The 26,303-nt window shown below is 39.7% G+C and overlaps 1 protein-coding gene across 10 annotated transcripts in view; it reads right to left on the reverse strand.

Moving 5' to 3' along the window:
* Nucleotides 1-26,303, reverse strand: part of Pam (peptidylglycine alpha-amidating monooxygenase) — a 283,476-nt gene that overhangs the window by 233,752 nt on the left and 23,421 nt on the right. The window lies entirely within an intron of this gene.

Here is a 26,303-nt window from a genome sequence, read left to right on the forward strand (position 1 = left end):
GCAGAAGAACTTCTCACTGTCATAACACCCTCTGCTGGAAAACCACACAACATATAACGCTTCCCTTTGAACTCTTTGTTCTTCCAAGCATCTGTCACCCATGTTCAAGAGAACACAAACCGCTTTTAAAACAAGAGGTTGGTAGTAATTGCTTAAAATAACCAGGTTTCAGCATCAAACTGAGTCTCTAATGATATCCTGTGCTTATCTGATCAGTTGCAACACTTTAATAAGTATATAATTTATCATCTGCGCTATGAAAACTATTGTTTTCTTTCCCATGAATATTTGATTGACATGTTTTTCAACAATACTAGGGCCTAATTTTTATTGTAACTACTGCAATTGTAAAGATAAGCAAGTAAGTTGGCAGGTCTTCCTTAAGATAGTCACAGCACAATAAAAACTGAAGGTTGTCATTCTGTGCTGTATACTTAGATCTCAGCTTTTTCAAAGAAACTATTATTATCTCTATTTCAATTTAGTGAAGCCAAGCCTGCCTTTTAATGTTTCCCTTGTAAGTAAATAGCTTACAAATGTCTAACAACGATGTGGCTTCAAAAATCAGTAGATGGAATGCAACAGTACCAATTTCCAATCTGAAAAAAAAAAAAAAAAAACATAGAGAATTTCTAATCTAATTGACAAGCTGCGAGTTCTCATTCCTGCAGAGGTTGGGAAAGACTCCAAAAGCAGAATAGTAACATAACACCTAGTCTCACAAAAACACAGCATTTCCTTACGTCGGGAAATGGGAGAGAGCGTTCCAAGAAGGCTCCCATTCCTTCGTTTGTTCTTTCTGAGATCCTGCCTGAGCAGCAAAGCAGACCAAACTCACCAAGGTGCATGCAGAAACACTACTAAGAGCCAGTGAGACGGCTTATCAAGTATGGTGCTTGCTGCTAAGACTGACAACCTGAACGTGATCCCCAGGACCCATGGAGTAGAGAATCAACTCCTGGAAACTGTCCTCTTGCCTCCCCCCTCACACACTCTATAGTACACACACACACACACACACACACACACACACACACACACACACACACATTGTAAAAAACTACTGCTCTATGTGTGTTATGATTTAAAAAAAATTGATTGGGTTGAGGATATAAGAGGCTATAGCTCAATAGGTAGAATGCTTGCTTAGCATGCATGAAGGCCTCTGAGTTCAATCCCTGGTGCTTATATACCATGTCTGCTGGCTCACGCCTGTAATGCCAGAAATGTCCATAATGGCAGGAGGCTAAGTAGCTCAAGGTCATCCCCGGCCACAAAACAAGTTTGAGGCCACCCTGGCTTTCATGAAACTGTATCTCAAATGATTTGTGTTTGCTTATATGAATATGCACTGAAAAATATCTAGAAGATGTACCACACACGAATGTTAGTGTTGACACTTTTCGCCAATTCAAACTACAGACTATATGTGAGGGAGAGTCCTTCAGTTTGTTTTATATAATGATTCTCTGCTTTAAAAGAGATTTCACCATGGATTATTACAGTAATTCCAACCAACAGAACTCTACCTAAGTGTGCTCTGTACTAGTCACTCCAGTAATGACCATGCAGGGGGCTCATCACAGCTTCAGTGGGCCGGGTCTGACACTAACCGCAGTAGTTCAAGGATGCTTCAAACAATTCTTACAAAGAGATACCCTGCCTAGCTAATGGGGCTTCACTGTAAAAGTGAATGAAGGTTATTGAGGTAACAAACATACCAAAGGGAACAGGTGTATTGACTTTTCCAGGCATGTGAGTCAAAAAGGAAAAACAATCCATCAATAAAACTAGTTTGTCAGATTTTTTTTTAAAGAATAGTTACAGTAAGAGCATAATAACAAATAAGACGAACCAAGAGATCTCTAACATGATAAAGGGCTGAAGAAAACGTGGAAGATTGCCAGGAGAAATAAATCCTGCCAGTGGCCCTAGGTGGTCAGATTATGAGGTCTGCCAGAGATGTTTCTTTTGAGCAAAGGACCTAATTTCTCCAACTCCTATCCACAATTCATCTTGAGACAGCTTTTATTCCCCTGTTAACTGATCTTCAAAAGCAGCTAAACATAACATGTTCTGGTCGATATTCTAGTTCCCTTTTCTCCTCTACTAATTTTCTTTTTCTGAACAGCGCACTGTCACCGACTTCTTGCAGATCATAAATTTGTCAGCTGATAACTTTGTATAAAAACACTACCTCCTTTCTGCCTTTGCGCTGATTTCCCAGGCCAGCAGCAACAGGGAGGCCTGGTGAAGTTCGCGGCCACGTTGGACCACCCACAGAACCACAAGGTTCAGAGGTTAGAAGCACAGCTGGGAACAAAGATACGTCTACACAGTAACAGACTAGCCTCTCCTGTGCTCCGACAGGTTCCAGCTGGATAACTGGATACCTCCTGGTATCTGTCCTAACTTCAGGGGGAGAAAAAAGAAAAAAAAGGAAGCAAGCAAGAAAAAAAAAAAAAAAAGCTTATTCTCTGAGCATCCTAAAGCTTCAAGGGTACCCAAGCTGAAAGAAATCAAAACTCGAAAGTGTAAAATTATTCCTTTTCACTAAAAGGGTGCCTGTGTCAAAGAAATCACCTCAGGGAGTGTCTATGTCTGATAAATTACATCCATCTCACTAACCTCCAGGAACCACCTTAACCTTTAAATTGACGTTAGGGAGCCCAAAAGGCCCTTAGTCTGGCAAGTAACCTAATCTGATGTACACTCAAGCTGGTGAGTATAAAGCCAGACTAGCCTGCTCTGGTGGCCATCGAGCTCCCTCCCTCCTACACATCTCTAAGGATAGGACAAAACACCCTTAATCTAGCCTTGCTCTATGTACACTGCACTGCCGCCTAGCCCAAAGGAGCAGCACTCTTGGCTGCTCTGCTCTTGGTAGAATGTTTACCGAACTCCATGTCAGGACAGTGCACACTGGAAATGCCTGGGGCTTTATGATCAGCATTGGGGATTGGGTATTTTAATTAACACAAGTTCACACTGAGTTAATAAAAAAGTACAAGAACTGGTGGAATAAGGACTATGACCCTACATCATATTTAAAGCCAGATAGTGGCCAAATTTAGTGAGCTGTCCCCTGAGACCTCTCCATCTAGCATCTCATAACTATCTAGTCTTATTACTGGCCTCTCTGGTTTTGGTGTATCTCCCTTTTGGTCATTCTATGCTCATTACTTTGTCCTTGGTACATCTTTAGCTACCTTGACCAGTTTCCTACTGAATTACCAGATTCTGAAAGGCTTCCCCGTGGGACATTGCATCAACACTGCCCACCCTTGCCAGTCTTACCTCCCAGTGCTTCCTACCATAGCCCACTAGACAATCCAAACACTAAGAACCCCTGCTCTTTCTCTCCTCTCAGGAAATTCCATATCAACCTTTCCACCAGCTCCTGGACCCCACACTCGCTCATGTCTCAGTCAATGAAACCCTACCCATCCATCAAGACCAGTGTCATCTCTCCCATCAGAAATCTGGTTCTACAATCTCCAGTGTTCTTTACTTCTCTAACTGTACCTTAAAACAGTCTTCTGTGGCTCTAGGATTGTAGCTCACTGGTAGAATCTACACTTAACACGTGAGGTCCCTCCCTTAAAAGTAAAAGGAAAATATATGGTACATGGTTACCGCAATTTCCCTACTTCCTCTGACCTTCTGAAAAGTAGAGTCTATATTCATTTCTTTTTTTCTGCACAGAACCGTGCTTGCACTCAGCAGTCTCTCAATAATAAATGAACACAAACTTTGTATTTCCTACTTTCAGTTCCGCAAAGTACTTAAGATTAAACTCTTTTATTAAACCTTCTTTTTAAAACAACTCCATGTGACATGTTCAGGTACAAATATGAATGTTACTTTCAAAAGTGGGGGAAAAAAAGCTAGGAAGTGGTGGTGCATGTCTCTAATCCCAGCACATGGGAGGCAGAAGCAGGCGGATCTCTGTGAGTTCAAGGCCAGGCTGGTGTACAGAGCAAGTTCCAGGACAGCCAAAGCTACACAAAGAAACTGTCTTAAAAAAACCAAAATACTTAAGTAAGTAAGTAAATAAATAAGTAAATAAATAAGGAGAAGGAGAAGGAGAAAAGAAAAAGCACAAGCTCAACTGTTTCATCAGTTCTGCCATAACAACTTCTAATTTCCCTGACTTAGCACTATATTTCTCATTGGACTTCTCCCTTCTAACACATACCTGTCTTTTCCGCAAGCTGGCCAAGTAGACTGCCCCATGTAGGGAAACTTTTCTAGTGTGTGTGTGTATGTGTGTGTGTGTGTGTGTGTGTGTGTGTGTGAGAGAGAGAGAGAGAGAGAGAGAGAGAGAGAGAGAGAGAGAGAGAGAGAGAGAGAGAGAGTTTGGTTTTAGTTTAAATGCTTTCTGTTTTGATTTTTCATAACAGTTTTTGTGTATAGGTGTTTTGCCTGCGTGTATGGCTATGCAAAATGTGTGTGCAGTGCCTGTAGAGGCCGGAAGGTGGCATCATATCCTTTGAAGGACACTTTTCAGTCTTTATAAAGAAATGAGTTTTATTCTTGAAGAATTTAAATTTTTCTTTCATTTAAAGGTCAAGAATTATTTCCCTACTCTACCTTTTAACTCACTCAAAAGTCTAGCATCTTAAACACATATCCAGAACTAAATACAGATAACAAAGCCCTCAGTGTTTTGAATCTAATAGTCAAGGAATTATACATTATGACTTACTTTAATGCCTAAAACTTACTTCAGCGTTTCATGATTCTAATTTTGATTATGATTCCCAGAAGAAGGGAGGGATTAAGCTCTAATATTTTTTTTCTAAAGAAGCTAGTTGAAGATAACTTCTTATTTTAGCCCTTCAATTAGTATGCTTTTAAAATACCTCTTCCCTAGGATACAAATAAAGAACTCTGAGGGAAATGTAGAGCATGCATATGAATTGAAGCAGAGATGTCTTGTGTAATAAAAGCAGGCATTAGAGAGGTTAAGGATGATGCCAGCTGCAGCCTAAGCAGTCCAGCAGAGCTGAAAGGGTCTGACAGCAGGATTGGGCTCAGGGCTTCTGACCAGCATCCCTTCTGTACAGAGATCTTGCAAAGGAAGTTCAGGCAGAACTATGTATCTCTGGATTTAAATTAATCAACCAGTTGGTTGAACAATGCTGGAATTCCCTTCTTTTAAACGATTAAAGCAGGTTTACTGGCAGTTCCCAAATTATATCAATGTCTTCTAAGAGGTCAAATGAAGCAGTACACCTCAAATGTCCTTCTTAGAGTAGAAAGTCTCAACCACAGCACCCCCCTGTAACATGCTGTGGGTGACTTGTGCAGTGCATTAGCCCATTTTAATGAACTACCCTGATGTCCTTTACCTTTTTTTTCTCCCCAAAAGCTAAAGCATAATTCATACGTTTCAATATTATTAATTATGGGGAAGCTTTTTTTTTTCTGTATTGGGTTAAAACAATGTTAAATGGGTCACGCTGGGGAAACGAGTACAAGAGTAAGGACTCTGGTCAACAAGGGCCATGTACAGAACAAATGAATGAAAACCAAAGCAGAAATGGTTATTAGGAAAAATACACACACACACACACACACACACACACACACACACACACACACCCCAAAAAATGTGACAGCTATAATCACTGTCAGGGAAGGAGTGTTCTAGAAACAGAAGTACTTAATAGAAAATACCCCAAGCCAGGTGGAAATGTTCATCAGGATGAAAAAAAGCATAGATTCTAGCCCATTGGAAGATTCTTTGAAATTTAGTGTTCTACTGCTTTTCTGCTGCAGTAAGAGAATGAACACATTCTTGTACAATATTAATCATGCATGGTGTCTTAAGCACTGAGTGTAAAAGCAAAGGGTAGAGAAGCTAAGCTAAGGAAAAGAGACTATGAAGTGCTCAGCACCAGGGCTTGTCTGACTATGCTGTGGAAACAATCATTACCAACCCAGGATCTCAGAAGTTCCAAGAACTCACCACACTGCTCCACTCCTCCGTGCTATTAATATTCCTAACCTCCTGGGGTGGGAGGAACTGGAGAAACGGCCCAGTGATTAAAGAGCACTGCTCCTCTTCCCAGGTTCAATTCTCAACACCCACATAGTGGCTCACAACTGTCTGTAACTCTGGTTCCAGGAGATCGGACACCTTCGCACCAATGCACACAAAATAAAGTTATATATAGTAACAAGATTCCTACCTTCCAGCTGTGAAAGGGAGACAATATTCAGAGGGCTTTTAGAACACAACATTGAGTCTACAGCACCCAAGATCTGTGCAGCTAGACAAGTTACTCAGTTTCATTGGACTTCAGTTTTGTTACCCTTGAAGTTGAGGAAAGACAATCACTATTTAAGGCACTGGGGGATATAGTGTTGAACTGAACTCGGAATTCCATGTGGGAGATTAGCAGAATAGCAATCCATAGCCATTTTTATATACACGGAAGTAGCTCAGAGGAGCCATACCACACAATGATGAGTTACGCACTGACTGGTCAGGGTGATGTGTGGTGTCAGAAGAAATTACACTGCAATAAGAAGGAACAAGAAGCATGGGAAAGGACAAACTCCTCAAGGCATACATATTGAAAGAGCGGTGTTTCAAAGAAATGAGCCTAGAACATTTGAGGAACATAGGCTACAACAGCAAGGGGCAAACACAGACAGACAGACAGACAGACGCCTAGCAGAAAACTAAGTGAAGGAGCAAGTAAACCATGAACGCATGAATGAAGCGGCATGGAGAGGCTACGCCTGGAAATTCAAATGTGGGGGCCACTCATTTAAAACAGACCCGTGTAAAGCACCCAGAACGTTGCAGCTCTCTATTCCCACCTTTTCAAGTAACTGAATTTGTGTCTATATCAGGGAGGTCATTAGCAAAATGCAAAGAAGACAAAGGCGGAGAAGAGTGAGATTACCTCAGGCAGGTGATAAAGCTCCCATTCAGCCAACACCTAGGAAAGAGTGAGGCCTTCTTGCCATTCTGCACTGAGAATGATTCTGAGGCAAAGAATGAGCTCACTCTGCGTACAATCAGATGAAGAATAAGGTTTCCAAGACCACTAGGAGCCATTTCATTTTTGGATACTTATTTGCTGTAGGATGTCGTTCTGTATGCTGTGAATATGTGTTGCTCTGATTGGTTGATAAATAAAAAGCTGATAGGCCAGTAGCCAGGCAGGGAAGTATAGGCAGAGTGAGCAGATAAGGAGAATTCTGAGAAGAGGAGGGCGGAGTGAGGAGTCACCAGCCAGACACTGAGGAGGCAAGATGACAAGGCAGAACTTGAGAAAAGGTACCAAGCCACGTGGGTTAATTTAAGTGTCAGAGCTAGTCAGTAATAAGCCTGAGCTAATGGCCAAGTAGGACTGCGGGGGGGGGGGGGGGGGGGGGGGGGGGGGGGGGGGGGGGGGGGGGGGGGGGGGGGGGGGGGGGGGGGGGGGGGGGGGGGGGGGGGGGGGGGCGGTCTGGCAGGACTGGGAGAAACATTCAGAATGCATTTGGTGCTCTCCATTGGGCATTGATCCACATAGACCTAAGAAAGCTTAAAGATTCTGAACGCAAAGAAACGGAGCCACACTAGGCTTCCTAGTCTCACAGTCTCATGCCAGTAGCAGTGCAGGACTCATCTCCTGACAGCTGCATGTGAGATGGAGCTGGCCACCGGCCGCCATAAGCTAAGTAGCATGGAGGATTCCCTGCCACAGTACACGGTGGCATCTCCAAGCCGCAAAACACCACTGCATGGTGGATTTAGCTTTTGCTAGTACAAACCAAAAAAAAAAAAAAGGTTTCTGGGCTGCACGCTGCTGGATGGAGGCATGGACCAATTGCCTCCCAGAGTCAGCAGAGAGAGCATGGCTCCCAGAGCTGGAGGTGAATTACCTCCGCCATATTGAAAAGCTGAAATGGGTGGATGTCAGCAGCCAAGGCTGCCACTTCAGTCCTAAACACACAGTTTAGCAGTTTAAAATCTCTCCTAGTCAGAGAAGGATTATAGATTCACAATAGGCAATTGCAACTGAATAAACCTCTAAATAGTTTACAATGTATGTAAAAATTTATGTAGGCTTGGAAGAGAGAAGAAAAAGGGATATAAACAGTTATACAAAGAAATAGAAAGGTTTAAAAAATAAAGTCTTTAAAGAGAAAATAAAAATAATATCAAAAAACAAGCCACATTAAAGATGGAAATCACACAGAAAGTCTGGATTATATTGTCTTTGGGATTTTTAACTGCAGAAAGACATTTAATTATAAAGGTTGCTCGATTAAACCAATACGTATATTTTAAAGGTATCTAAGGATATGTTGCTTTGGAAAGGAGGCTCTGCTTTTGTTTCCATAGGAAGCAAGAGGCTATAGATTTGTTCCAGGTTAAGATGAATCAGATTTGATCAAGCCAGACCTCCTGAACCTGAACAGATGGTACCTATCAATATAAGTTACATCTGGTCTTCCTAGGACTTGACCATTTTCTCAAATTTTCTCAGGATCCTCATAAGACTACCAGTGGCCCCTATCAGCAGGAAGTAGTCTAGAACACTATGCCCACATTCCCAAAAAATGGATTATGGGAAATTTGTCTTTGTTTAGGTTGTTGGTTACAAATTGTTATTGGTCACAGTCAATCTCCTTCTAAAAGAAAAAAGAGGGATATAATATAGAAATATAGGATATAGATATGATAGAATAAAAGGGTAGATTATTGAATCTACTTTTAAAGAGTAACAACTTGTTTTACATTGCTATGGATTTTAGTTTATTGATACAAATTTAAAGTTAATTTTATTATACTCTATGTATATTTCTACCCTTGTTTCAGATATTATGTTTGTGCAATTCATTTAAAATTATAATGTATAACTAACAAAAACAGATTAATAATTAGTCATCTATGATAAACAAACTTACAGTCATGTTAAGTTTTCTAGATATACATAGATATATTTCAATTAGGTAGGTAATCTTCAAATACTTCAAAGACCTACAGAATATGGCATTTAAAATGTTTTAAAAATTTAGACTTTTTGGACAGTGAGACATGTCTGCTCCTGGCAGCACCAATTTACTTCAGAGAGAAAGATGGGCATCAAAGACACTGAATATTGGGTTTATCTTCTTCATGGCAAAAAATAGCCATTTGGGCAAGAAACTGTTCTTGCCTGGACTGCTTGACAAAATGTTGTATCGACTGGACATGCAGGACCCATAGGAAAGTGACCACTGAACTTTGCAAGGCAAGATGGTCCTGCAGGTTCCTGCTTCGCAGTGGAAACTGCCAGATATTCTACAGGACACAGAGAGAAGTGACTGAGAGACTCTAGACCTATAGGCTGAAGATAGATGCCCCCAAAGTTACAGATGACCTTTTGGATGACTGTCTAGGCAGCCAGCTGTCTCTGTCATTTCCAGAATTTTGGAAGTTACTTACAAGGTACTTCCTGTTCACTTAGGTAATATTATATCCTTCTGGAGTCTTTGATGTAGTTGAAGACTAGATAGTTATAATTATAATTTTCCTTGGTTATGATAAAAAGATAAATTAGATATGAAACTTTAGACTCACAAATATAGGATAGGTAGAATATTTTCTTTAATTTTGCCAAATACAAATAGACTAGATATTAGAAGTGTACTTCTTCACTGATAACTGTTTTGTTATATGTAATTTTACTATGTTAAGTTAAAATCTTCCTGTTTGATTAGACAGAAAAGGGAAAGTGCTGTGGGATGTCATTCTGTATGCTGTGAATATATGTTGCTCTGATTGGTTGATAAATAAAATGCTGATTGTCCAGTAGCCAGGCAGGAGGTATAGGCAGGGCGAGCAGATGAGGAGAGTTCTGGGAAGAGGAAGGCTGAGTGAGGAGTCACCAGCCAGATACAGAGGAGGCAAGATGACAGGGCAGAACTGGGAAAAGGTACCAAGCCATGTGGCTAAAAATAAATATGAATTATGAGTTAATTTAAGTGTAAGAGCTAGTCAGTAATAAACCTGAGCTAATGGCCGATCAGTAATAATTAATATAAGCCTCTTTGTGTCTACTTGGGGGATGCGAGTGGGAGAGATTTGTCTGGACTGTGCAGGTCTGGGTGGGACACTGGAAAACTTCCAGCTACACTTATTTCTTAAAGTATAAATACAGTTTATGTATCTCATAGGACAATGAGAAGCAAAGCAATACAGGTAAACAGACTAAAACCGTGGCTTTCAACCTTCCTCATATTGTGACCCTTTAATACAGTTCCTCCTCGTGCTGTGGTGACCCCCAACCATAAAATTACTTCATTGCTACTTAATGACTGCAATTTTGCTGTTGTTATGGATGTAAATATCTGATATGCAGGATATCTGATATGCAACCCCCTAAAGAGGTCATGACCCGCAGGTCGAGAAGCACTTGACTAAAACAACAGAGGCAGAAAATTAAAATACAAGTCCCCCTGGATTACTCCCTAACCCACTCCCTCGCTTGCCCACCCGCCAGGCTTCCTTTCCTCTCAGTGGTGTGTGTGTGTGTGTGTGTGTGTGTGTGTGTGTGTGTGTGTGTGTGAGAGAGAGAGAGAGAGAGAGAGAGAGAGAGAGAGAGAGAGCGCTTTATAACAAGAAAAAAAAAATATGCCCTCCGTTACACTTGATTTGATTTTAGCAAACTAACCAGAAATGGAGTTTGTATTAGAAAGAGCCACAGGCAGGAGCAATAATACACTATACCTATCAGAGAAGTTAGGTTTATTCATGAGCCCCTGCCGAGTTAAGAAGCAAAAAAAGAAGGAAAAAAGCTCACTTCAAAGCAGTGCCAAAAGATGATTAACACTCTAGCAACAAACAGGCATCGCAAGCTTCTTTGATGTGAGAGAATTTTTAGTGCCCAAGTTTGAAAAAAGGACATCTACTAAGTTTAAACAGTAAAAGAAATCCAATAGGACACTTTCTCTGCGTGCTGAAAATCAGTAATCACCTAAGGGAATAAACAAAATTAGCACTCTAGACTCAGAAATTACTCTTTAAATGCAAAAATCCACAGATATTCTACTCTGGTCAAAGTTCTGTGGCAAAATGGCAGCTCTACTATGTGCAGTATACAAACCCGAGTCTCCTTGTTGTCACTTTCCATAGCACAACACTCAAAATATTGTGAACAGGAACCAAGCCACATGCACAAGCTCATCTCCAGAACGCACCGGAGCCGAAATCCAGAGCCGATGTTCAATTTGATTGCAAAGCGGAGTGCTGCAGGAAAACATGCAAGACTTCACCTGAAGCTAAGGCTGATAACCATCTGAATGTGTGGGCCCCGGAAAGCTAAGAAACCCTTGTCCGTTATTCACCACAGTGAAGCTTCCCGTAGACACTGTAGTGTCCTCTAACATTCTTAAAGTCACTGTGAAAAGAGCCTTGTGGTGTGCTACACAAATGTCAACAGAAAAGGGAGGTTAGAATGTTTGATTTTTATGGCAATTATCAGTATTGGTCAGACTAGATGAGAAGCCAATTCCATGCAAGTCGAATGACTTTTAGCATATAAATGTTAGATCCGGTATTTACTAAAATATTTGTATTTAACAACTTCAAAATAGTCTTAAAACCTAAATGTTTGGAGAAATGCAAGTTTCTCTTCCTTGTCTAACAAACTGACACGTCTCTAATAATTACTTGAGAAAACACACACACACACACACACACACACACACACACACACACACACAAACTTAGACTTCATTATACAAGATAAAAATGCAGCTTTTAAAAATATTCAGTTTGACATTCAGGTGTGTATAATCCTACAGTAGGTCAAAAGCCATAGCCACCCGTTAAAAAAAGACATACTAGGAAACAAAACGTCCTTTGCAATTTTTTTTTTCTTTTTGGTTTTTTCGAAACTGGATTTCTCTGTGTAGTTTTGGTGCCTGTCCTGGATCTCACTCTGTAGACCAGGCTGGCCTCAAACTCACAGAGATCTGCCTGGCTCTACCTCCCGAGTGCTGGGATTAAAGGCATGCGCCACTACCCGCCCGGCTCTTTGCAATATTTTACATACAATATTCTCAAAGAAAAATGGACAAAGTTAATTACTGGTGCTGAACAATGTGATGGCTCAGAAACATATTCCTAATGCTAAATGTGGTTTTAAAATAATAGTTTAAAACAGTCATCTAACTTAGAACATTCTCATTGAATTAAATAAGTACCATGTCTACTATGAAGGACAGGAGATATAAAATAAACAAACATTTGGGTACCGTATTAACTTGCTAGACACAGAGATACAGAGGATTCTGTAAGAGTCTAGGAGTATTCACCAATGGATCTGGGTCGAATGTGCACAGAGGGCAGCCCCATGGGGACTGATTTCATGAACATTCAGTGCAATTCAAACTTCAGTTCAGAGGGAGCAAGCTCTGCTGGGGTCCTCCTTATTGAACTCAATCAATCTAAGCTGATTTATAAACCTCAAACTGATTCCTGGTAGCAGAGCTCAAGGTCCTTTTCAAGTACCTTAATCCAAAATCTATCACCAGATCATAGGAAGTTTTATTGATGTCAAGGTGTCAACAAAGGTGTTTGGTCATTTAACCAAAGGCGTTTCTCCTTGAAGTGTGATATTATTGGCCTCTAAACCAGTAAATATAAACTAAATAAAATAAATCAGGATTAATAAAAATTGCTTCTTGAAATGGAGACTCTAAAATATTTCAAGAAAAATAAATCATTAGACCCTCTGATATTGGGGCTGGGAAAGAATTCCTTTTCCTAACCCAAAGCAAAGGAAATTGAATCCGCTGCTTCCACTAGAGACATTTGCTATTTATTTAGTGGATAAAGGCCCAATTATGCATATTTTTCTGACATTCAATCAAGAATGAAGATCAATCAGCAGATTTCTATCACACCAACGTTACAGCCCTCCATGAATACAGATGTTCTTGTCCTTCTACTTGGAGTATTTAACTTTAGGGTTTCCTCTCCAAGCAGCTAAGGTTTCTTCATTTGTCAAAAGGGTAGCTATTAAGAGAACCATTTAGCTAATAAACAAGGAATTAGCTAGGAAGCCTGATACAAAGCAGGGAGTAGCAATGCCAAGAGCCACCCGTACACATACATTAAAGCAGCGGGAGTTGCTCTGACAAACACATTGACGCTCTTAGTTGTGCTGGGTATGTGCATCGCAACACTGGAGTGAGATAGCAGCTCCAAACACCTGCTTGTCTCACTTGTTTCCACAAAATTCTCAAAATGATTCCATCTTTATCTAAGGGAAGACAGAGAAAAACAGCAGTCAAGCAAAACACCGAAAAGGTATGGGAGTCAGGCAAGGCGTCTCATGTTCTCAACACTCTTCCTATCTGCCCATCCAGAGCAACTGCCAACACTTAGGAAAAGCCACGGCACCAAAACTGGACACCACACAGGAAATAGGAATTGCTAACCTCATGAATCACCACATCAGAATCTGAGATACACGGTTCTCAAGTGAGAAAACTAACATTAGGATTTCCATGGTCACATTTCACAAAATAGACGTTATTCTGTAATTTGTCATGGTGGGATTACCGTAATTATATATATATATATATATATATATATATATATATATATATATATATATATATATATATATATATATATATATTACTCAATATTCTATTTAAGAAAATTGTCTTTAGTGTTCCACAAAAAAAATAAATAATAATGTTTCTTAAAAAGTTACACTGAGAACCATATAGATTAAGAGGAATCTGGTAATGCTAACTTTTCTATTTCAAAACAGTAAAGAAAATCTCCTGATCTAACCACATCTTGCAAATGCTTCACATGGTTTGCCTGGGATTGGATTTAAAGATTCTTGTCTTCAGCTGGATAAGGATGAATCATTAAGAAGCTACTTCTCTCAATGCATTGCAGCAAAAGATCATCCCATCAGCTCACATCACAGTTGAGGCTGTGGACTGTCCTTCCTGCTTCCCAGGAAACCAAGTGGTCCTGGCCAGCATGATGGTACAATAACCCCCAATGTAAGGGATCAGAAGATGAAGTGTACCAGTCATTCATGTTTAAAGGATAATTTAAATTAACTCTATAAAACGGGAAGTTAAAGTCTCAAAGGGTAACTGGCCAAGGATGAAGAAACCACTTCAAGTATATTATAAATTCAAAGGTATTAAATAAGTAATAAATTTTATTTAAATTTCTCCAATAGAAATGAGTAGTTAAATGTGGTCAATGGATTTAGAAAATAAACAAAAAAATGTATATTTAATTTGTTAAGCCAGAAATTTTCCACATTTCTGGTTTAAGATATAAATAGATAGATAGATAGATAGATAGATAGATAGATAGATAGATAGATAGATAGATAGATAGATAAATAGATAGATAGAGATAGATAACCTGCTGTAGTTCAACTTTATAAGAATTGGTAAGTTCATTTTGTTTATGTCTGTATAAAACTGTTGCTAAAACTACTTAATGCATTTCATGTTATCAAAGTTCATTTAAAATCATTTACTTGCCAGGTGTTACAGCCAGCACTTGCCTACAGCACTTAACATAATTATATTGATATGTGAAGTTACTATTAGTAAACCATTGGACTCACTAGAAAGTTTTGAAGACTTTTCAATAGTATCCAATTTTAAGTCTTCCCTTGTAAGAAGTTAAGCATTAGGAACAGAGAATTCTAAACACTTTGGAATTCATGTGGTGGGCTAAATATGCATCTATGTATTTCTTCTAACAGTTTTAAATACCAAGAATCTTAGATGTTCAAATAAAAACTCCCCAGACTTAAAGAGGAAATTTCCACAAAGTATTTTTGATTGATAATTAAATACATTATAGGGTACACTGTAATGTCTTGCTCTATTCCACATTAACATTTCACCCCAGTTAATTAACATATCCATCATTGCATACATTCATCTTTTTTCTCTCGTTGGAGAGGTGGCTCAACAGTTAAGAGTACTGGCTGCTCTGCTAGATGGTCCAGATTTCATCCCCTACACAAACACACAGTGGCTCACAGCCATCTGTAACTCAAGATCCAAGGAATCTGACACCTGCTTCTGGCCTCCTGAACTCATACACATAAAATAAATATGCTTAAAATAACTTTATAAGAAAAACTGCGATTGACAACATTTGGCATACAAATAATATTCAGTCCCTATGTGGACAAGACTCCTATGAAACTGACATAAAAAGGTGTTTTCAGAGGAAAAAAAAATACTTGGTATATGAGACTACTTGGTTACCATCTTATCTAATGTCCTAGCACATGACATAAGACTTCTTGCCTTTTTTTTCTACAGAAAACACATTATTATTTTTGATAATCAAACTTTCAGTGTGAGATCACCGTGAGTAACAACAACTATGAAGCTGCATTTTGACTCCTAAGAAAAATAAACCATTGTGATTTTGTTACAAGTTCCCCACTTGATAAAAATAAAGTCTGTAGAATGTTTTTAAGCAGGGATTCCCTCATTGCATATTAAGAATAGATCTAAAATTATAAAATTTCCCCTGCTGCAACTCCTCACAATACCAGTCAATACAACTTAAGTCCTACGCATTATGTATTTGCAAAGCTTAAGAGAGCTCACACCAAGTACCCCAAGGCAAACAAAAGACCTTTATAGTCAACTGTCTAGTAAAAAGACAAAGCAGAAAAATATTTAAAAAAACATTGTGCAACTGCTGAATGCTTCTTATATAAATAAATTCATTTCCTGGAATGTGGTAAATATTTGTCTTAAATGTAACAGCCTACAGGCTTTTTACATCCATGTCTCTTATCACCACTGATTGGAGAGCAATTATTAATAATAAAGATTTCATTTACTATCACCATGTTTCTCAAGACCCTAAGTTAGGCAGTTTTCCTATCCTCTAGAACATGTACCCAAACCCAGCCACATACACAAAGGAATGATACTTTCCATATATCCCAAGTGAACTTCTAAATTCATACAGATCCTGCTCAAAAATAAGTTACAACTCCAAAATAATAAATGTCTCTAATCTCATTTCATGGAAACAAAGCAACACAATCCTACTCAATAGCCACTTAGTATTTTTTTTTTGCCATTTTAATACTTATTTTTTAAATGTTTTTAATTACATGACTTCCACCCTCTCCTTTTCCTCACTCTAGGTCCTCCCAGGTACCCTTCCTCTAAGCCCTCCCACTCCCCCACAACTCTCAAGCTAAAAGTCTCTTTTTATTTGATTATATTTGTACACATACATTATGTTATACAAATATATATATATATATATATATATATATTTGTATATAGACACACACACACACACAGAGGGAGAGAGAGAGAGAGAGAGAGAGAGAGAGAGAGAGAAAGAGAGAGAGAGAGAGAGAAATGGAACATACATACTGAGCCTGTTTCGTCGTTTGTGTGTATATGGTTTCAGGGCTGACCACTCTGCATTGGACAACCAAAAAGGGGGCTTACTCTTGGGAGAGGCTAATTCTCCCAGCAGTCATTCATTGCCTGTAGTTCTTTGTTTAGGGAGGGGTGTGACACCATGAAATTTCCACTTTCCACATTAACATGCCCATTGATATTGTCATTGTTCCAATCGTGGGCATGGTGGTGCACACCTGTAATCCCAGCACCTGGGTGACAGAGACAGGCAGACCTCCTCTGTGGCCAGCCAGGATTACATAGTGAGACCCTGTCTCAAAAAACAAAATAAACAAACAAAAGCACAATTATTGCCTTCATAGAAGAGATACAATTAGCAACTTTTGTTGTTGTTGTTGTTGTTATCCAGTAAAATGTCACCTCTTTTGCTGCACTGAAACTCAGAGCAATGAAGCAGATGCAGTTTGAAGTGTTCATTACAGCTTTATCTTCCTCCGAAGAACTGCCATCATGTCCTAGAGAAAATCCCAGAGACTAGCTATCTGAAGTTACCTAGGTATCTACCACAAGACTCAGTGCTGTACAACTGATAGACTGACAATAAATCTTTCTCATCAGGAAATGAAAGAAATAAATCTAGGGCTGGGAATAAAGCAAGAGCTCAATGGCAGAGTTCAGTTTCTAGCAGTGTCCAACACATCTAAATCTATCTTCCTTTCAGAAACAAATTAGAAGTAAGTTTGTTAGTGTTTTATTATTGGTAAAGTTTATCTTAATTTTTCCCTTGGTAACTCTTGGTAAAGAAAACAGAAAAACCCAAGGGAGGGAGAATTAATAGGAAAAGAAGAAACATACAACAAGGATACCTTTGACATGCAAATCTTACATACAAAAAAACAAATCCCAACATTGCCTGGGCATGTAAAATGCCTATCTCCATACCTAAAGATTACAGGATTACATAAATATGATCATGTCATCAACACAAATTTAAATAAATGATTCCTATTTTTCACTTTTCAAATTGGGAGTAATAAAGATTCATCTGAGTATGGAAACTATGTGTTCTCATACAGTGTACTACAGTAGTATAGTCACAAGACCTTTCTGATGGTGGCACAAACATATCAAACTCTGTTAAAAATGCTCATAGCCCTTTAGTTAACTTTATGTCTAACCATTTATCTATAAGAAAATAGAGATGGGCATAAAATTGTACATGTTTTTATCATAATGTCATTTATAATAGCAGATAATCTTAAAAAAATCCCTATAAAGGAGATTGACATAGATATAATAAAGTAAAATGCAATGTAGCTACTCAGAAAGCAGCTGTGGCGAGGCATTTAGAGAGGGAAAAACGCTGACTGTCTGATGCTTATTGAAAATATGCAGACTCCAAAACGGAAAAAGCATCATGATCAAATCTACGCCCCTAGGTTTTTATCTCTGCATGTGGACACATGCAAGGACTGAGCATCAGAATATTCAAACAAATGATGTCAGTGCTTATGGGTTTACAGTGAGACAACTGACAGTTTGAAAGTACTGTTTACAAAATATTTGTATTTGTTTTTTACATTTGACAGTTTTCTAAACAAACAAATACAATTCCAGAAAACAATGGAAGAAACTATAATTACTCTGAAAAATAAGTGTGGGTAACTTCTAATTCAGGTGCTGTGTGGCTTCTGATAAATAGAATTACAGAGCTCAGAATAATGAAAATGATTTTCTCTAAGAGGCTAACAGGGACTCTGCTTAGAGAAAGGAAGAAAACAGCTTCATGCCCCCACTTGGCAAGAGCAGCCATGAAATTATGAAGAAAATTTCCCACTTCACCACTCAGACCTGTTCCCAGGATAATAGTCAAATCATCCTCACAAGAATCAGAGACTTAGACAAAGCTATGACTATAGTAAAGTGAGTACCAAGATGGCCAGAAGCCCCACTATGACCTCAGAAACAGCCCTTGTACATCTACAGAGTGGAGAGAATAGTGCTGTTGATCCTAGAAATACAGTAATTTCTGTAATTGTTAATTTACAATTAGCCAAAGTAATTGTTCATTTCTCAGTGGTATATTTACTTCAACAGCAAAAGTTCATGATATGTTTTACAACAGTTAAAACGTATTTAGTTCCTATAATCTAATGCATTTCACGCTACGTTTTAAAATAGTATTTTAAAAGTTATTTTCTACCTCCACTGAGCATGTAAATAGACTTAAAGAGCGACTGCGATGCTGATTACTTTGCATACGAAGCTATGACTATAATTTCCTGAATAAACAAATATCAATCAGCAAATATTTATTGAGCATTTTCCTTGCTGCAAGAATCATGTCAAGTACTGAAAGAAAATTATGGGCAAATCATTCCCCAGATATATGCAAGATAAGGAAATTGTATTTTTCACAAACTTAGTCTAACAATAACTACTGAATATTTATGAACATGAATAATTAGCTAACCCTTCTACTTGCCTTGTTAAACTCTTCTCTAAATAACTGAAAATATTTTATTGGCTTGCAATGCTATTTTAGCAAGCTACTGGCAAAGTATTCATAATAAAGTACTTATCATTTTAAGTATTTTAGGTATGTATTCAGCGGCATTAACATTGTTGTGTGTTGATTGCCAATATTCATCACCAAAATACTTTCATCTTCCCTAGCCATAACTGTTTATCTATTAAATGATAATTTCCCACTCCCCTCATCTTGGTCACTGTTCTATTGCCGTAAAAAGACATCACGACCATGGCAACTCATACAAAGAAAAGCATTTAATTGGAGATGGCTTGCAGTTTCAGGGATTTAGTCCATTATCACCATGGCAGGGGAATACGGGACCATGCAGGCAGACATGATACTGGAGGAGTAGCTGAGAGTTCTCCATCAGATCCACAGGCAGCAGGAAGAGAGCTCCTAGGTCTGGCTTGGGCTTCTGAAACCTCAAAGCCCATCCCCAGTGACACACCTCCTCCAATAAGACCACACCTTCTAATTCAACTCAAGTATTGCCCCCTCCCTGACGTTTAAACATTCAAATACGTGAGCCCCTGGAGGCCATTCTTATTGAAACCCTCTTCCCCCATCCCCTCACGACCAGCATTCTGTCTTCTGTTTACAAACACTTTATCTCACAGAATTGAAATCAAACCATAGGTCTCTTTTTGTGTTTGACTTATTTCCCTCAGCATATCTTCATGGTCCGTCCATGTTTTGGCTGTTGTCATGATTTCATACTTTTTTAAATGAGAAATAACATCACAAACCATGACTGGGCCATGATTTGTTCATCCATTCACTTGAGTGGTTTTCCTTTTAAGATATTGTGAGGACTGCTGTGGTAAATATTGGCATAAAATACCAATTTGGTACTTACATTCAATTTTGGAGAATATGTACTCAGAAATTAAACTCCTAGATGAATTTGTTTTTAAAAGCTCTGACTTTCATTAACACATCTTTTGTTAATTATCATTGAATCCAGTCTTCCAACTACATTTTTAACAGTGTAACGGTTATTTTATTCTTTCATTGTACCATTTAAAAACCTCAGTGAAAAAAATGAAAGTGCTGTTTATGAAACTACAACTCAAGTTAAGTCTCCCAATAATGCCATTCTTAGCTAACTTTTCTCTCCTGGTATCATTCATAAACATTCTTCTTGTTTCCTGGCCCCTTCTTGCTTCTTCCCTTGAGTATCACACATCAGGGCACTTAAGTACAAAACTTCTGTCCTTGTATGCTGTATTTTCCATTGCAACAACGAAAACACTCTTATCTCCAACTTCCAGATAACATACATATTTTCATAAAGTCACAGTAGCTCACACTTTTGCTGTTAAAATAATAGTTATTCAATGGGAAGAATTCCAGCCAAGTGAAACAAGGATGTAGTAATGTGCTTCAGATCAAATTAGAATCTTTTTCCTAACAAGATACTTGTTTTCTTTATCATCTTTAAAACTGCATGTAACACAATCAGCTCATGGTGCAGATGGTTCAGCCTATTACATAGTGTTGTCTAAAAAAGATACCTCTTAGAAATGAGGATTCTTTTACTAATTTTATTTTATTTGGTTTTTCCGAGACAGGATTTCTCTGTGTAATTTTGGTGCCTGTCCCGGATCTCGCTCTGTGGACCAGGCTGGCTTCAAATTCACAGAGATCCACCTGGCTCTGCCTCCCAAGTGCTGGAATTAAAGGTGTGCACCACCACCACCCGGCGGTCTTCTAATAATGTTAAATGACATAGGTAATTCATCTCCATTATTCATGGAAATATAGTCTGGAGCTAAAAAGTCACAATTTTTCAAACTATGCATTGTAAATTACTGACCACTTGAGAAGAGAAATGTAGTTTCTACTGAAAAGAGTTATTATACTTTGCATGTGATCCATAACTTGAAGACATCCATGGCATGATGAAGTTATTAAAGTCTTTTTCTCACAAAGCAAAGGACATAATAACTCACTGCCACCTTCATCAAAGCGGCTGAGTTATAGGGTTTATGAAGGGTAATTGCCTTTCAAATAAAGTATGTGGGCAGTCTCTTATTATAAATTTTTATTTTTAATGCATAAATTTCCACACTTTGTTCACAACAATTTAGAGCAAGAAGAATTAGGTGATTAAATCATAAAAGGAGATGACTTCCTATCTGTTCACTTCTTATCCAGGACATCAAGAATACACTTTTGATTGCCATCCAGTAATGTGACTAGTGCTGGGAGCCATTGGAACTCTATAAGTGCCAATTAGCTGAAATAGGACATTCCCCAGGTGTCTTTAGAGTAAGAAAGTGCTAAAGCCTGTTTTTTTGGTTTTTTTTTTTGTTTGTTTGTTTTTGGCAAGTGCCATACAGTTGTAGTTCTTAAATTAGAAACTGTCTTAGTTACTTTTCTATTGCTGTGACAAGACGCAATGCCCAAGGCTTCTTACAGAAGAGTTTATTTGGGGCTTATGGTTCCAGAGGGTTAGAGTCTCTGATGGTGACTCAAAGGCATGGAGGCAGAACAGGTGAGATCTTGCATCTTGATTTGAAAGTAGGAGGAATAGAGAGAGGCACTGGGAACGGCACCAGTCTTTTGAAACCCCAAAGCCCACCCCAGTGACTGCCATGGCAACTGTTCTTGTTCTTAGACCATCTTTTTGCTCCAGGATCTCGAGAAAGACAGAATTCCTCCAGGTGGCCCTATCCCCCCACATCTTTATAGTTTACCTAATCCTCCACATACCTCCTGCAATGTTCTTCTAAATGCCAACGTTTAACTGCTTTTGAGCAGTTTGCACTTGCTTATAGCAGAGGTTCTCCAACTTTAATCAGTATGAGATTTACTGCATGGGCTTGGTAGTGCAAGTTCTGAGAAAGTTTTCTTTTCTCCTTGTAAGTTAGATCAGATGGAACCCAGGAATCTGCATTTCATACAGTTCTGAGATGCTAGCAGGTGCTGGGCTAGAAGCTATACCTTTGTTTCTCACCTAGTACGACACATTAAAATAACATTGAGAAGTTTATAAATTCTCTTCTTCTTCTTCTTCCTCCTTAATTCGTTAAGAAATTCCAGCTTCCAGCAGTCTGGAGAAGCACTGATGTTGGCAAAGTTCAAAACTCTAAGCAGGGCGTATAAGCATAGGCCCTACCTATGCTCATACGTTTGCGCCACCTAAGGAATCCCAGCTAACTAGTGAAAAACAGCCCTGCTCATTGGTTTGACTCAGAGTTTCTATTGCTGTGATGAAACACCATGTCCAAATAGTAACTTGGGGAGGAAAGGGTTTATTTGGCTTACACTTCCACGTCACTGTTCATCATCGAAGGAAGTCAAGACAGGAACTCAAACAGGGCAGGAACCTGGAGGCTGGAGTTTATGCAGAAACCATGGAGGGGTGCTGCCTACTGGATGCTTCCCCTGGATTGCTCAGCCTGCTTTCTTATAGAACCCAGGACCAGCAACCCAGGGATGGCATCACTCACAGTGGGCTGGGCCCTCCCCTATCAGTCACTAATTAAGAAAATGCCCTATAGCTGGATGTTATTGAGGCATTTTCTAAATTGAGGTTCCCTTCTTTCAGATAACAGAAGATTGAGTCAAGTATAAGACTAGCCAGCATATCATCATTTCCACATTTTCTTTAATTTTATGTCTATGTGTATGGACCTGAGTGTATATGTGTGCACCACATACATACAGGTGGCTGCAGAGGCCAGATGATGGTGTCAGATCCTAGAATGAAATTACACATGGATACGAGCTACCCAATAGGGGTGCTGGGAACCGAACCTGGCTTCTGTGCAAGAGCAGCCAGGGATCTGAACGACGGAGCCATCTCTCCAACCTCCCACCCCTCACCCTACTCATCTTTAGAAAAGGTGTATTCATACTCCTGAATGAATTTGGGAAGATTAAATGAAATGTTTAACGCATTGTAAATGTTAAACAAGTGCTGGACACCATCGTGTTTCAGTACCTTTGAGTTTACCTTTTAAGTTGTTTAGCACATGCATGTGTATACAGCTCCGCATCTTAGTGGAAGAAGCTACATACTGCCCTGAGAATGTATAGTTAAAAACAACAACCAAGATATCTGCCCTCAGGAGGTTAATAGCACAGCAGCAATCACATAACAAGCCAATAAACAGGTGAAGACAAGTGCTTCTTAATAAGTAAGGCCAGGGAGACAGGAGGGGTGCCGTGGATGTTCCCAACAGTGGCCTTTAAAGCCCAAGACCTGTGGTTTGCAGATAGGAGAGGTGGAGGGAGCATTAAGGGCTTGACTGATGCCTAAGCAGAAAACAGCTTAGGTGCTCTAGGACCTGGGAGTCTGATATGCCTGGAACTCGCTGTTTACCCAGAGAAAGAAGCGGGGGTACCAAGTAAGAGTGGAGAGCGGAGGGATAGATTATGAGAAGCCTGAACCAAGAGCAAAGGCAGCCGTTCGCAGGTTACAGCAATCAGGTTTTTATCGGGTCACCCTCTAGCAGGAACGCTCCTCCCAGGCAGACACTGCTGTATTCATCTTCTCCTCTGGATCCCAGTGCAGCAGCCCTCACAGTGCTTACTGAACATCCTCAGAGATACCTGGACGACTTTACAGGGAGTTCGCCGCACAGAGCGCTGAGGCAATTTTAAAAGAATCCATTTCTAGATGCCCAGACTTCATTTATATTCATTCCTAAATCTCAACAGCCTGAAAGACTATGGAAGCTGCAAATTCTCCTTCCTTCCCAGGCATTCGGGTTTCTGTTTACCAGAGAGCCGAGCTCATGGCGGGGCAAATGTCAGAAGCTTAAGTAAAGGGGCGACTCCAAACACTGGTGTTGTCCTTGAAAATAATAAATGCCTCTAGTCACTGGGAAACACCTTCCTTTACACCTCACTTGAGTCTTAAACTTTGTTTTTTAAGGCAACTGAAGGCTGTCAATTTAAGATAACATGGTGTTTGGGTGCTAGAACTCTGAATAACATTCGAGTAACACTTGTCCCTTAGGGGGATTAGGGATTTTTGAGCTACAATTATATGATAAATTCTTTGTTACACGAAAAGCAGATCTAACTTGGTATCTTCTACTTTTGTTTACTAAATCTGGCAATGTTATCTCTGTTTTCAAGCTCCAAAAATCGGGAAGCCAATCCTGATCAAGACAAGTTTATATAGAAGACACCACCTGAGATTGCACTGAATGAAAACGCTCGCTTTGTACTGGAGCCCTGCCCCCATTTAGCACGCTCCTGTATAGAGACATGACCTGGAGCAGACCCCTACCCTCATCCGGTTCAGCCCACTGCACCCTCCTGCATAGAGACGGGCCTTGGCATATCTTTCCAGCCAAGTTTCCAATTTGGAGAAGGCAAAAGTCAACTAAAAAACAAATACCCGGAAAGAGGGCTCGTTGGTGTCTCAGATGCTATCAATAACACACAAAGTAGTAGAGAACCTGAAAAAAAGAAAGGGTTTTCACAAAAGTCCAAATTAAAGAAGAAAAACCAATGTGGTTCCCATACTAACTTTACCAGCAATGGAAGTGATGAGGGGGAACGGGCAGAAAGAGTTCTGAGAAGCGAGAGCTTGATTCTGGCTCTCCACTCCTGCAACCTGAGAACCCGATGTTGACTTTGGAAATACACCTAGGCCTGTGATGCTATTTTCTGTTTAATATTATATCCATGGGGTGGGGGTAGGGGTGCAGCATCTCACTTCTCAACAAATGCAGGGTGGTTTCTTTTCCCTTCAAGTGTCTTTCCTAAGAGCTGGATTACTTTTCTTTTTTATAGCTGTCAATCATATGCATTATTTGTATCTACTTCAAACTCATTTCGCAGTAAAGGATTTCAAAAATCTCTCTTTCCTCTGGGGAATAAACAAAAGGTAAAACAAATAAGGAAAAGGATTTCATATAATCCTTTCATTTCAGATTCCGGTTCCTCCCTGCTATGAACTTCATACCAAAACCCTGCTTTACTGTGCAGCAGAGAGAATCTCTCGCAGCCTAGAAAGAGAGAGTTCGTCTTTGGTGTGAACATCATGGAGGCCTGAGGAAGGATTTAGTCTTTGAAGAAAATACAATGTGTTCCAAAGGCGCTCAGGTTTGAACTTTTCCAAATACTGAGCTCTGACAGAATGTCAGCTTCACAAACAGGATGTAATGCCAACCTGCCTCTCCTCAGTTCAACACTTCAGGCTTGGAGCAGGCAGACTGGTGGAGGCAGCCAGCAAAAGCAGACTGCCCAGCTCCAGAGCCAAGCTCTACCACTTACCCTCATGACCTTCCCAAGCAAGTTTCTTTAGTATTTGCTGTCTCCACTAACAAGGGGCATGATAATAAAAGAATCATAAGGTGACTATAAGCACTGAAAGGGTACAGTCCTTAGAGTAATGTCAGCTCACAAGAAGCATCATAGAAATGCTGTTATTACATTAGGATTTAAAAATGTCTCCAGACTTATTAGTCTATGAATGCAAGTCCCTGTAGCTAGTAGCTAACTTCATTTATTTTCCTTGGCATATGTAACAAAGGTCAAATTTTCAAAGAAAAAAAATGTCCTTTTGTCTTTCATTTCATATCAAATCTCAGAGCCTGAAGAAAGTTAACAATACAGGGTGGCCGAGAGCAGCGTAAAACGGTACAAACCGCACACACACTGGGATCAAGGTTCAGGTCCGGTTAAACCGTCAGTGCCCTTTGGCATTAAGGCTTCTTTCCCACCGCCTATGGAATGAGAAGGTGCCCTTTGAATAACTAATGTTTTTTGAGGAACTAAGATTCTGTTTTATAACCTGTAACCGTGACGTCGGGCTTATCAGAAGATAATTCAGTCAGTCTTAGCAAAGGACTTTCCTGTGGCAATCTTTCTCCACATTCTAGTTGTCTACCCTCTTAGGTCACAGAATACATCACGGCAGACTCCGCATACTTCCTGCCTGGTAAGTATAAAATAACATAATCTCGGTGCACCAAATGATGAATTATTACAATATCCCTTTGCCAGTGAACCGGCAGGAAACTAACAACGTCTGTTTGCATGGTATGCAGAGTTTTCATCCGTATTAACAAAAGTTGTATCATTTTAACGGCAGCTCTCATGGACACAGAGACCTCAGAGTAGTGCTGCTAAACTTGGAGCAAATTTGCTCCGCTGCTGGTCAGAGACACCTGGGAGTTTCCAAGCCCCTTGGTATCTCAGTTGAGGAAGCATGCCGGCATCTACTGGTAATGACCCAGGCATCTGACAAACACCGTGGATGCACAATATCTTAGCTGCTGGCACTATGCCTCGGGGAGGTGTGTGCTCATGGGGAGCGGCATCACCTCCTAGTGGGCGATTAAGAAATCTAGATGCTAGAGCTACATGGGAAGAAGGCTCCTGTCCTGAGGCTTGGTCTGAAGGACAGCCTTGA

The sequence above is a fragment of the Peromyscus californicus genome, unplaced genomic scaffold (genome assembly GCF_007827085.1).
Source record: "Peromyscus californicus insignis strain IS unplaced genomic scaffold, ASM782708v3 Scaffold_21__1_contigs__length_65335640, whole genome shotgun sequence".
NCBI classification, from domain to species: Eukaryota; Metazoa; Chordata; class Mammalia; order Rodentia; family Cricetidae; genus Peromyscus; species Peromyscus californicus.